General features: G+C 45.2%; 1 protein-coding gene across 1 annotated transcript in view; it reads left to right on the top strand.

Moving 5' to 3' along the window:
• Positions 1–9,921: 9,921 nt before the first annotated feature.
• The window catches only part of Scap (SREBF chaperone), a 55,976-nt gene continuing 53,025 nt past the window's right edge, over positions 9,922–12,872 (top strand). Inside the window, exon 1 of the mRNA XM_034483840.2 lies at positions 9,922–10,108. The gene's annotated coding sequence lies outside the window, so the exon portion shown is untranslated. The remainder of the gene's footprint in view (positions 10,109–12,872) is intronic.

Raw genomic sequence — 12,872 nt, forward strand, 5'->3', positions numbered from 1 at the left:
GCAGGCTTCCTGGAAGTTGTCTTTTTTTATGTTCCACTTCCCTTTTACAAAGGGATGTTTCCTTGCAATCTGGTGAGGAAATGGGCTTGGAAAGGAAGTGAGGACATTCGAGGCTTAGAACAGGCTGTGGATAATTGAATTGGAGCTGGGTTTCTGCAGCCATCCCTGCCAGTTTGTGTTCATGAAGACCAGAGGCACTGTCCCCACCCCTCACCCACTGACAGTGTGAACCTGCTTCTGTTTCTGCAGCATTCCCTGCCAGCCTGTGTTCATGAAGACCAGGGGCAATATCCCTGCCCCTCACCCACTGACAGTGTAAACCTGCTTCTGTTTCTTCAGTTTGGCTATATGCTGGAGTCCTAGCCATCAAGAGCATGGCACTGGGACCTTGAGTAAGGCACAGGGGAATGTGACCTTGAGAAGAGTAAGAAAGTGCCTTTGCTGTCTGCTTAGAAGGACCTTGGTGAGTTACTGTTAATGCTCTTTGGAAGACAGTGGAGACAGAGGAGGGAGGGCTTGGAACCAATATGTGTGTGTGTGTGTGTGTGTGTGTGTGTGTGTAGGGCAATTTTAGACAAAGTCTCTCTATGTAGTCCTTGCTGGCATGGAACTTGCTATGTAGACTAGGCTGGCCTCAAGCTCACAGAGATTCCCCTGTCTCTGTCTCCAGAATTAAAGGTACCACTTCTAAATAAGAGAAAGGAATATTTATCCCAGCATCCTGAGATGACTACTGGTCACACCTAGCTCCTTAGTAAAGGTCCCCTCAGAGGGAATATAAGGAGTGTTTTCTTAAAATTAGTGCATTGTTTTTACATGTAAATTATGCCACTAGTAAAACTAAAAATTTTATAGATTGTGTGTATGTTCCTGTGTTGAACTCACAGCTTTGCACATCTTAGGCAAGTGCTCTGTTACCGAATTATGCCTATAGTCTTTATATAGTTATTAATTTAAAAAGTAGCTCAAAATAACACTGGAAAGGAGAAAGAGGTATTTCTCTTCACCTTCTGTCCTTTGTCCTGCGTGTCAGACATGAGTGTTTTTCATAAAGCTGGTGTGGTGGTACATACCTTTAAACCCGAGGCAGAGTGAGGTAGAGATTATGAGTTTGAGGCCAGCCTGGTCTACATAAGTTCTAGGCCAACCAGGGCTACAGAGTGTCTCTCTCTTTTTTTTTTTTTTTTTTTGGTTTTGGTTTTTCGAGACAGGGTTTCTTTGTGTAGCCCTGGCTGTCCTGGAACTCACTCAATAGACCAGGCTGTCCTTGAACTCAGAAATCCGCCTGCCTCTGTCTCCTAAGTGCTGGGGTTAAAGGTGTGTGCCACCACTGCCCGGCATGGACTGAGTGTTTAAAACCTCAAAGCTCACTCCCCCATTGACATACTTCTTTCAACAAGACCATGCCCCTGTATCCTTCAGATCCTTTCAAACAGTTCCACTCCCTGGTGACCAAGCAGTGCTCTCAGACACAGACTTCGTCATTCCCCCCACCCTTATCCCCACTTCCAGCTGCTGGACCTTTAAAGCAGGGAAATCATGGAGAAACTCAGTGCTGTGCTTAGCTTGTCTCAAGTGGAAGTGGAGTATTGTAGCAAGCATGTGGACCCCCATGCAATAATCAGGGAAAATGTGCAGGGTCCTGGCAGCCAAAAGAAAAGCTGTTTTGTTTTCTACACAGGATCTCACTATGTAGCCCAGGCTGGCCTTAAATTCATAGCCGTTTTCTCCTTCTGTCTTACCCCAGCCTCTTGAATCAAGCTTGAGATTATAGGCTTAGACCAGTTTTTACTTATTTCTTTTGGTTTTGAGACAGGTTCTTCCCTCCATAGTCATGGCTGGCTTTGAGTTCACTGTGTAGCCCATGTTGGTCTCAAGCTCTCAATCTTGCTGTGTCCAGCCTCTTGAATGCCAGGATAACAGGCTCATGTCACTCAGCTCTGATCCCATTCGTTTGTCTGTTTGTTTATTGTCAGAATCTCACTGTCGTCACTCCTAGGCTGGGACTCTATTTAGACCAGGCTGGTCTCAAACTCACAGAGATCCACCTGCCTCTGCCTCCCAGTTGCTGGGATTAAAGGCATGAGCATACCCAGTTATATAATTTAATGTGAATGCCTAGTGCTGGCAGAGGCAGAAGAAGGGATCGAATTCCCTACAGCTGGAGTTGCAGATGGTTGTAAGCCATGGAGGAATCAAACCCAGGTCCTGTGCAAGAGCAGCAAGTGCTTTTAACCACTGAGCTACCTCTGTAGCTCATTTTATTATTTTAAAATAGTTTATTTTGGGCTAGAGAGATGGCTCAGCGGTTAAGAGCACTGACTGCTCTTCCAGAGGTCCTGAGTTCAATTCCCAGCAACCACGTGGTGGTTCACAACCATCTGTAATGGGATCTGATGCCCTCTTCTGGTGTGTCTGAAAACAGTGACAGTATACCCATATAAAATAAATAAATAATAAAAAAAAATAGTTTATTTCAAGCTGGGCATGGTGGTGCAAGCCTTTGGGAGGTAGAGGCAGGCAGAGCTATTAGTTTTAGGCCAACATGGTCTTCTACCTAGTGAGCTTCAGGCCAGCCAAAGCTACACAGTGAAACCCCTGTGTCAGAAAACCAACACATATATTGTAATCTCAAATAAATAAAAACTCAAAAGATTTTTATTTTATCCGTAAGAGTTTCCGTATGCATGTGTGTCATGTGCAGGTGTGTGCTAAAGCCAGAAGAGGGTGTTTAAGTCATCTCCTGGAGCAGAGGTTCCAGTCAGCCTTGAGCAACCTGATGTGGGTGTTCTGAACAAAACTCAGGTCTGCTGTGAGAACAGCATGGACTCTTAACTGGTGAGGCGTCTGCTAGGCCCCGATTCCATCTATTTGAAATGTCCAGAAAGAGCGGATCTGTAGAGACAGACAATGGATTAGTCATGTCTGGGGACTGGGGTTGGAAAACAGGAGTCGATTTATTTAACCTCTCTAGACCTTACTTTCCTCATTTAAAAAGGTCCTGTTTATTGGGCTCATTTTTATTTAACAATTTCATTACATCTCTTTATTTTTACTTATTTGAGTGTGTGTGTGAGTGTGTGTGTATGTGTGCATTTGTATGGGCCATAGCATGTATGTGCAGGTCAGGTGATAACCTCTCAGAGTTGATTCTCTCTTCTCTGCATCCGAAATCTAACTCAGGTCTTCAGGCTTGTGAGCACATACCTTTACCTGTTGAGCCATCTCAGTGGCCCAACATTTTTAAAAAATTGTTTAATTAATTATTTTTTTTTTTTTTTTTTTTTTTTTTTTTGAGACAAGATTTCTCTGTGTAGCCCTGGCTGTCTTAGAACTTACTCTGTAGACCAGACTGGCTTAGAGAGTCACCTGCCTCTGTCACCCCCAAGTGCTGAGATTAAAGGCATGTACTATCACTGTCTGGCAAAAAGAAATTATGTTTTTTTTTTTAATTAAAAAATTTTTTTTAAATTTTTATTTATTTAATATATGAGTGCTGTGCTGCATATACATCTGCCTGTGTGAAGAGGGTGTCAGATCCTTCTATAGATGGTTGTAAGCCACCATGTGGTTGCTGGGAATTGAACTCAGAACCTCTGGAAGAGTAGCCAGTGCTCTTAACCACTGAGCCATCTCTCCAGCCCTTTTTTTTTTTTAATTTTAATTTAATTTAATTTTAAAGATTTACTTATTTTATGTGAGTACACTGTTGCTATCTTCAGACACACCAGAAGAGGGCATCAGATCCCATTACAGATAGTTGTGAGCCACCATGTGTTCTCCGGGACTTGAACTCAGGACCTCTGCAAGAGCAGTCAGTGCTCCATGTATGTCGTACACTTTGTACATGCTTGATGCCTCAGAGGCCAGAAGAGCGCATTGAATCCCACGGAAATGATGGTTGTGAGCTATTATGCTGGGATGCTAGGAAATGAACCTGGGTCCTCAGGAAGAGCCGTGTTCTTAACTGCTGAGCCACCCCCTCCTCACCCAGTATTTGTATTTGTTTATTTTTGCAGTTCTAGTGATTGAACCTAGGCCCTCACAAATGCGCTCTACCAAGGAGCTGTATCCCTAGATAGCTATATAGTCTGAATGGCCTTGAATTTACAGTGGTCCTCCTGCCTCTACTGACTGAGTACTGGGATTCTAGGCTGGAATTATTGTATTGTATCCTTGGTATGTGACAGATGAAATCTGCTTGAAAATACAGACATTGAACGAATGCCAACGTGGCATTGAAAGTATGAATCTTTTTAAGTGACTGTAACAGTAATTACAGTGACTGCCACTTACTGGAATCAAGGCATTTTATGTGTTCATGTTCTGATTTAATTTCTTTCAAAAGCCTCAGAGAGCAGTGTTCATTGTGTCCCGGTTCTTGGCTTGTAGATTGAGATTTCCTGAGGTTAAATAGATTCCCTCAGCCACAGAACTGTAGCTCATATTGGAACTGGAATTGAAACCAAGCAGCCTGGTCCTGCCTTAGCCATTTTTGCTTAATTATGTTGCCAATTGCAATCACTTTCTTTTTTTTTTATTTTTTTTATTTTTTTTTTATTTTAAAGACAGGGTCTCTTGATGTAGCCCTTGCTAGCATAGAACTCACTATGTAAACCGGGCTGGCCTTGAACTCACAGATCTTTCTGGCTCTGCCTTCTGAGTGCTGGAATCTGTGCATCCTCATGTCCAGCACATGTTCTCTTTAGAGCAATGGTTCTCAACCTTCCTCCTGCTGTGACCTTTTGATACACTTCCTCATGTTGTGGTGACCTCCAACCATGAAATTATTTCCTTGCTACTTCATAACTGTAATTTTGTTACTGTTATGAATCATAATGTAAATATCTGATATACAACCAACACCCAAAGGATTCACAACCCACAGGTTGAGAAACACTGTTTTAGAGGTAGGTATCTGTGTTTATTAGATAGACTTCTTCTCTAACTTTGAAGATTGTTCTGAGGATTAATTGACATGAGATGTAACACTAGGTACAGGATAGAAATGTAACTACTGGGATTGTTAAATTTTTGATGATTTTTTTGTTTATTTTTTAAAGACAAGATCTCTCTGTGTAGCCCTGACCATCCTGGAACTTCCTCTGTAGACCAGGCTGACCTTGAACTCAGAGACCTTAACGCTGGGATTAAAGGCGTGCACCACCACAGCCCAACTTCCATTTAGTTTTCTAAAAACTTGGATTTGTTTCTCCTGAGGACCAACCTGAAGTCAGGTTGAACTTTGGCTGAATTGTTACATGCACCAACTATAATCAGATTAGCTGGGACTTGTTGGAATTGCATAAACAATAAGATGGATCACCAAGCATGATGATGTATGCCTAAATTTCCAGCACGAGCAGGAGGCAGAGGCAAGATAGATGCCAGCTCAAGGCTAACCAGGGTTCAATCAGTCTCAACTAACCAGCCAACCAACCAGATAAGCAAACAAAACAAATTCAACTTTTTAAAAACAGCTGCTAATCTGTGTGTCTCTATAGATCTAACTAGAGATAAATGGAACCAGCCCTCATACCTGGCTGTTCATAACTAACTCCAGCCCTGGGGATCAGATAGACATTCTCTTCAGACCTCAGCAGGCACATGTATTCACAGCCTTCTACAGACACACATGCATGCAGGTAATTAAACAGGGAAGGAAAATTTTTTTTGTTGTTTTTTAAAAAATATTTTTATTTTTTGAAATTGTAATACTTTTTTTTTTTTTTTTTTTTGGCTTTTTTGATAGAGGCTAGCCTAAAGCTCTCTATGTAGACTAGGCTGGCCTCCTGTTGTGCCCCTTTCATGATCCCCAAAAGACCACTAAGGAGCCAATGCTGATGCAGTCGCACTAGGGTCTTTATTCTTTAGTGGGCCACTCCAGCGTCACTGATGCAGCAGGACAGGAGGGTGGAGCCCTGAGCCCAGGTTCATGCAAGCATTTATAGAAGCAAACAAACAAGCAAGGGGGTATCCAGTGTGGCACACATCTGGTTGGGGGCTTTTATGGCATTTGTTGCCCTTTAAAATGGTTGGCTGGTGCTGGGAGCCGAATCATAAACTTACTGAGTAGATATCTTTAGGTACATCTGTAACTTCTGCTTTCCTGATTGGTGGTTGTTAGTGAGTGACCTGGAGACCAGTGATAGGTGCAGGCCTGGTGGTTAACTTGAGTTCAACCTTAGGTCAGGTTCTCTAAGATGGAGCCTGAACCCAAGATGGAGTTGGTCTGGTCTCTCACTCCAACTCAGAGATCTGCCTGCCTCTGCCTTTGAAGTTCTGGGATTAAAGCTGTATGACTGTATACACCGTTAACATAAGATCTTTAAAAATAACAAAAGGAGCCCGAGAGGTGGCTTAGTGGAAGCAGCAAGTGTTCTTCAAATATAATTTTTATACACACACACACACACACACACACACACACACACACACACACACAGATATAGATATAGATATAGATATAGATATAGATATAGATATAGATATAGATATATATGCCCAGATAGAGTAAGTGTGGTCCGTGTTGTCAGTATGGGGAGATAAGTTCACTCCCTTCCACACTGACACTCCTTTCCCCTCATTCCTCAGAAATTCTTAGTGCAGAAGCCCTTGCCTGTGTCTGTCTTCGGGCTTTGGGCTCTGGCTGCCCGACCTGCCTGTGTTACTAAGCAACTGGCCTGTCCCTGACCTTGACATAGGAAAAAAAAAAAAAGACCCGATTTCTCCCCCCCCCCCCCCCCCCCCCCCCCCCGCCCCCCAACTGCTAAATATCAGGCCCAAGGCCTAGGACAGAAGTCAGCAGCTGTGCAGAAAAGCTACTTTGTATGGCTCCTGGTGCAACATATTGATACTCTAGCTCAAAAAAGGTTGGGAGGGGAAAGGGCAGGGTGTGGAGTGACAGCAGCTTCCTCTCTGGAGAGTAGACAGTCCTGCCGGCCCAGGGTTCAGTGGAACTCTAGTTTGTCTTTAACTTTTCCTAAGTGACTTTGTGGTGAGGTGGATTTAGAACCTTAGTCTTTTCAGGACCTTGGCTGTAAAAGAAAGCTCTCAACCCTGAAGGATCATAGCAGGCTCCGTCAGAAAGTCTGATAGACTGTGCGGGAGAGGCTAGGGATGCAGAGTGCTTGTCTAGCAGTCAAGGTGTTGGAAACACTTTGAACAAAGACACATGGACAGAGTGAAAATAACATAGCAAGGCAATTTCTTTACACAAAAAAAGGATGGGCTGGCAAGTGTACCAGGGCAGGAAGTGTGCTTGGTTTTTATTCTAATGCAGGTGGTGACTGTTTTTTCCCCATTGGCTGAAGTCCAACCTCAGAGTCTTTTGAGGTTAACTAGTTTTAAAAGAATATGGGTAAAGGAAATTAAGAAAAGGGGGAAAGGTTCTCTGCTCCAGGCTATCACATTCAAGGACGTATGTGTGTGTGTGTGTGTCTGTCTGTCTGTCTGTCTGTCTGTCTGTGTGTGTCTGAACGTGTCTGTGTGTGTTTCTGTGTGTGTGTTGTGAAAACAAACATTTTACCAGGTGGAGGGGATTAAAAGATTTTAATTACCTACATAAAAGTTTCACAAGGTGGAAAGATTTATGGAATATTAGTCCTTGGAGGGCAAGGACTTTGATGACTCGGGTTCAAGTTGAGCACACAAAGCAGACCAAAACACCCAGCAAATAAAACTGGAAAGATTTCACATATCCTTACGAGGAAAGAGACAGCGGTAAGAGACAGAGAAACCAGTGACAGAGAAGGGGATCCTCACTCCCAGGCTTCTGAGAGGGCAGACATGAAAGGATAAGGCCTGGAGGGAGTGGGCTGAGGATGATGGAGCAGGGGGGAGGATAAGCTTCCCTACCCCGCTTTCTACTGTTGCTTCTAATTAAGAAAAGAAAAGGCCGGGCGGAGGTGGTGCACGCCTTTAATCCCAGCACTTGGGAGGCAGAGGCAGGCGGATTTCTGAGTTCGAGGCCAGCCTGGTCTACAGAGTGAATTCCAGGACAGCCAGGGCTATACAGAGAAACCCTGTCTCGAAAAACCAAAAAAAAAAAAAAAAAAAAGAAAAGAAAAAAAAATTTTTTGATTTTCATTGCTTTTAAAGACAAGGTAACCTTTGAACTATATAGCCCTGGAGCTCATGCTGCACTCACATCATCGGTTCTGCCTCAGACTCCTGAGTGCTGGGATCACAGGCGTTTGCCACCAGTCCAGGCGTTTCGGTTTGCGTCTCTGTTGCTATGATAAAACTCTAACCCAAATCAACCTGGGGGTGAGGTGGGGCCAAAGAGATGGCTCCATGGTTAAAGACACTTGTTGCTTTTGCAGAGGACTGGAGTTCTTTCCAGCAGCTTCATGGTGGCTCACAACTGTCTGTAACTCCAGTTTTAGGGGGAGTTGAAGCCCTTGTTAGGGAACCAGGAACGCACGTGGTGCAAAGGCATGCCAGCATGGGAAACACTCACACACTGAAAACAATAAAATCTTTTTTAAAAAAATCAACTTGGGGAACAAAGGGGATATTTGGTTTGCATTTCCGTGTCCATCACCAACGGTTAGAGCAAGTACACCAGGTAAAAAAATTAAATTTTATTTTTATTACTGAGGTTTGAGCTCAAGGCCTTGATGCTAGGCAAGTGCCCTACCAGCCAGCTGTATCTCCTTATATCGATGGGGGCCATTCTTGGGTACCAGACTGGCTTCACACTAGGGACCTTGGACTTCCGTTCCTCCTGCCTGCACCTCCTGATGGCTGATATTATAGGTGTGAACTACCACCGCCAGTTTGCTTGGTGCTGAGGCTCAAATCCAAGGCTTTGTGCTTGCTGGGCAAGCAGCATATCAACTGAGCTACATCCCTACTGGAAATATGCTTTATAGAAAAACCCTCATCTTATTCAAAGGCTAAAGTGGCCATCTCTGATTTCTGTTTTGCATGGTGACCATACTTATATTTTCTTTTCCCCCACCACTGGTGCCCTTGAGGGCAGGAACACGATCTGTTCTACCCAAGTAATGCCTTGAGGGTAAGCAAGAGTGAAGCAAGAGAAACATGTTTAAGATGGGGGTAGGGAGCGACTCTGAGCTGTGACACTCAGAGGGCTAAGAGCTGGGCATTGGTAGTGTGGTCAAGATCTCTCCACAGGTGGACCTGAAGAAAAATGGAACCTTGGGGCTATTGCTGAGTGCTTGGGACCTACCTCACTTTCCCCTTCTGAGAGAGTCACTTCTATTTTCAAGGCCTAATGAGAGAACACACACTATATGCTTGGCTCAACATTTGACCAGGGCAATCACTCAACATAATCTGTTACATGTCCAAGTTGATTGGTGGCAAGTCAGCCGGTGGAAGGGACTTGAACACCCATAATTCATCCACGTAGATATAAACACTGAGTATATATATATATCTTCCACTTTACCCTATGCATTGTATTCTTAACAAAAAATGGAATCGTACACCAGCTTGGCTTTGAATTAGCTTTCACTGTCAGTAAGTGCTCACTAAACACCCTTGGTGTAGGAAGCTTCTATACCTAACTCATTAACTGCATAGATTTGCTACTTAACTCAGTTGCTTCTAATTCCCCGTTTGCTTTCTTTTTGATGCGGCTGTGAATCTAACCCAGTGCTCCGAGAGTCCCAGGCAAGTGCTCTACCACCGAGCCGTACACCCAGTCCCGCTTCTAATCCTTTGGCATTATAAAGCGTGGAACATGAGCTCTTGTGTATGTTCTTGTTCTTGATCACTTTCCGGGACGGGACGTGCTCCTGTCAAAACTCTTTAAGTGCTACTAGCCACCTTTTTCCAGGTCACGGGCAGCTCCAGTACTTCCTCCCGCAGTTGTGTGGCAGGGAACCACCAGGGGGCGAGCCCGAGCCGCTGGCAATGCTAGACTACGCATGCGCACGCCGCTGGGAGCACGTGTGGAGGGCGGCGGAGCGGGAGGGGAAAGGTAGGAGTTGAGAGGTGAAGGGGCGGGGAGCTGCGCGGGCGCCGGCCGGCCCGGAGGGAGAGGGCGGGCTCCAAACACCGGACCTCGGGCCGGGAGCGTGCAGGCCGCTCTCCGCCGCTCCGTCGCCGCCGCCCGGGAGCTGCCTCGCCGCCACAGGTACTCAGCGCGCGTCTCCACGGTGCGGCAGGGCCCCGGCGCCGGCCTCGCGCCGCTCGTGCCCGGGAGTTCCGGGATGCGGGCGAGCCCGGGCAGGGGCGCGCGGGCGTGGGCGCTGTCCAGCAGCCCGAGGGCGGCTCGGGAGACTGCAGTCAGGAGCGGGGGCTGGACGGTCGCGGGTCCCCTTCCGACCGCGCCCCCGCCCGGGCCTGGGTAGCGATGGGTTCAGGATCCGTGAGCTCAGGCAGCCTCGCCGCTGGAACCTGTTTCGGGGTTGTCTGGGGTTTCCAGGGTGAGGGCTAGACCCTATGACTCAGTCTTGCCTCTTTCCGAAGATCCGATAGCCAGGCAACATGTAGACTCTCTCCTGGGCGTGCTCGGTTTCTGGTTTTATGTGTTGCTTAAACCTAAACTTTGCTCGCTTATGTTGCTCGTGTTTACTTCCAGGTGGTTTTGTTGCATCAGGGTTATAATGTGATAGCGCTAGCTGCAGGGAGCTCCGGGTCCACACTGCATCACAGAAAGTTGTGCAGATGGAGGCGATGAAGAGGGCATCGAGCCACTGACGCGGCAGGTGTGGGGTGGGAGTGGGGTTCTGACAGTAGTCTCCCCTATTTTAGCGTATTTACTTCATCTTTTATGGTGACAGAACTGATGAATAACTCTCTGGTGATCTTGCAATAATTCTTGTGAAGTCGACGTAGGAACAGTCTTTAATGATGTTATCTTTGGGTGCATTTGTAGAGTTCGATCATGCAGCGTGCTGCCATCTCAAGGTGTGCTAAACACTGAAGCTTTTATTAGAGTCAGGATCAAGTATGTCTAGTTAGTGCTGAATGCATTTTAGGTGTAGCCTGAGTGATGCTTAAATGAAGATTGTATGTTAATTAAGTATATGTTAATGTATTTCAGATCTAAAGTGTTTTTATATATTTGCAGCATTTTTGCTTGGCACATTTTTTTTCTTTAAACCAACCAACAGCATATACAAGTGTAAACATTATGTCTATACTCATTATTAAATTACTTGGGGAAATGTGCCTAGGGCATTGGTCTACCACTGAGCAACACCTGCGGCTTTTTATTTTGAGTTGGGCTTCGTTGCCCAGGCTGACCACAAAGTTTCATCCTCCTGCCTCAGTTTCCTGAATATGTGGGATAACAGAGGTGTGTGCAACTGCTTTGCTCAGCACTCATTCTTTGCTCATAAGTTGAAATGGAAGAGCTGGTTTTCACTTACTTGAAACTCCTTTGTTGTTGAATTCTCATATTCTCTCTCTCTCTCTCTCTCTCTCTCTCTCTCTCTCTCATTACTGTGGCATGGGGTTAGGTGCGGGGAGAGAAAGTACCTCTCCAGATGTGCTTTGTAGTTACTGGTCTGGGAACCCTACCACCAGTTTAGATTACTATCCTGAGGTGGAGACAAAAACTTTATTCTTAGTTTGTGGCTAGAACACAGAATCATACAAATTGTGATTTGCCTGAAGTCATATGTAAGCTGCCCAACTGTCCAGTTGAGAAAGGAACCATGCCTGCTGGACGTTTGTGTTTGTTAATGTGGGTGGTTAGGGTTGCCACAATTCAAGATCACTTCAGATGAGTGTGACTCAGGGAGCCTAGAAGGATCTTCGGTTCATGTGCTGTTTGCTTACTCTGACTGTATCCCATTTGTTGACGGCGACAAGTACTGTATGTGTGGTTTTTGTTGTCTTTCTCATTGAACCAGTTTCCAGGGTCATCCAGCATGTACACGGAGGATCTGGCCTCCAAACCATGATTTGCCACATGAGCTCCTGACCCTGTAACTTACTACTGTCCTCAGTTTGCTAAGGAAATGAGATCCAGGTGACTTTAGCCACCTAAAGTGACACTTGTGGGTAATATTTATTGAATATTTCAAGGCTTGGGCAATTGGGCTCCAGTGTTAGCTTCTCTAAAGTTCCATCCATAATGAACAGGTGAGACGAGAGTGTCAACTCCTCTGTGAGTAAATTTCAGGCAAGTTTTCTCACTGGAGAAAACAGCCCAGTTAGGGGCTGTGCCTGTGTGCAAACTTGTTTGCCTGACAACAGTCCGTGTTTTCCTCCAGATGTGCCCCCTGGCTTCATAGTCTCTCTATTGTTCTGTTAGCAAGTGGGAGGGGGTAGAGGAGGTGGCACGAGTGGAGGAAGCAGCCTGTGTCACGGAGCTGAGACCAAGATGGTGCATCTCGGTGCAGCAGGGCTCTCATCTCCTCCTTCTTCCCCACACAGCTTGTTAGACTTTGCTAATTTTTAATTTTTTTTAATTTGTGGAAAATAATACATAACATAAAATTTACAATTTTAATGATTAAATAGAGCAGTCAGGGATATTAAATGTACTCACACTGTTGTATAGCTGCCCTTATTACACATTTCCAAAACTTCTTAATTATTGTACACAGAAACTGTCCCTATTAAACAGTCCGTATTTCCCATGCCGTCAACTGCTGGCAACCTCTGCTGTACTTTGTTTCTGTGAGTTTGCTTGTGATAAGTTCTCTCATCTGAAGGGAATTGTAATTATACTTTTTAGATTAGTTTACTTTGTTTTATGTGTTTGAGTGTTTTGCTGGCATGTTTGTATGTGTACCATATTATGCTGGTGCCCTCAGAGGTCAGAAGAGGGTGTCAGATCCCCTGGAACTGGAATTAGGAATGGTTGTGAACAACCTGTGTTGGAAACCAAACCCTGGTAGTCTGCAAGAGCAAGTGCCTTTAACTGCAGGGCCTTCTCTCTAGCC

This window comes from Arvicanthis niloticus, chromosome 21 (genome assembly GCF_011762505.2).
Source record: "Arvicanthis niloticus isolate mArvNil1 chromosome 21, mArvNil1.pat.X, whole genome shotgun sequence".
In the NCBI taxonomy this organism is placed as follows: Eukaryota; Metazoa; Chordata; class Mammalia; order Rodentia; family Muridae; genus Arvicanthis; species Arvicanthis niloticus.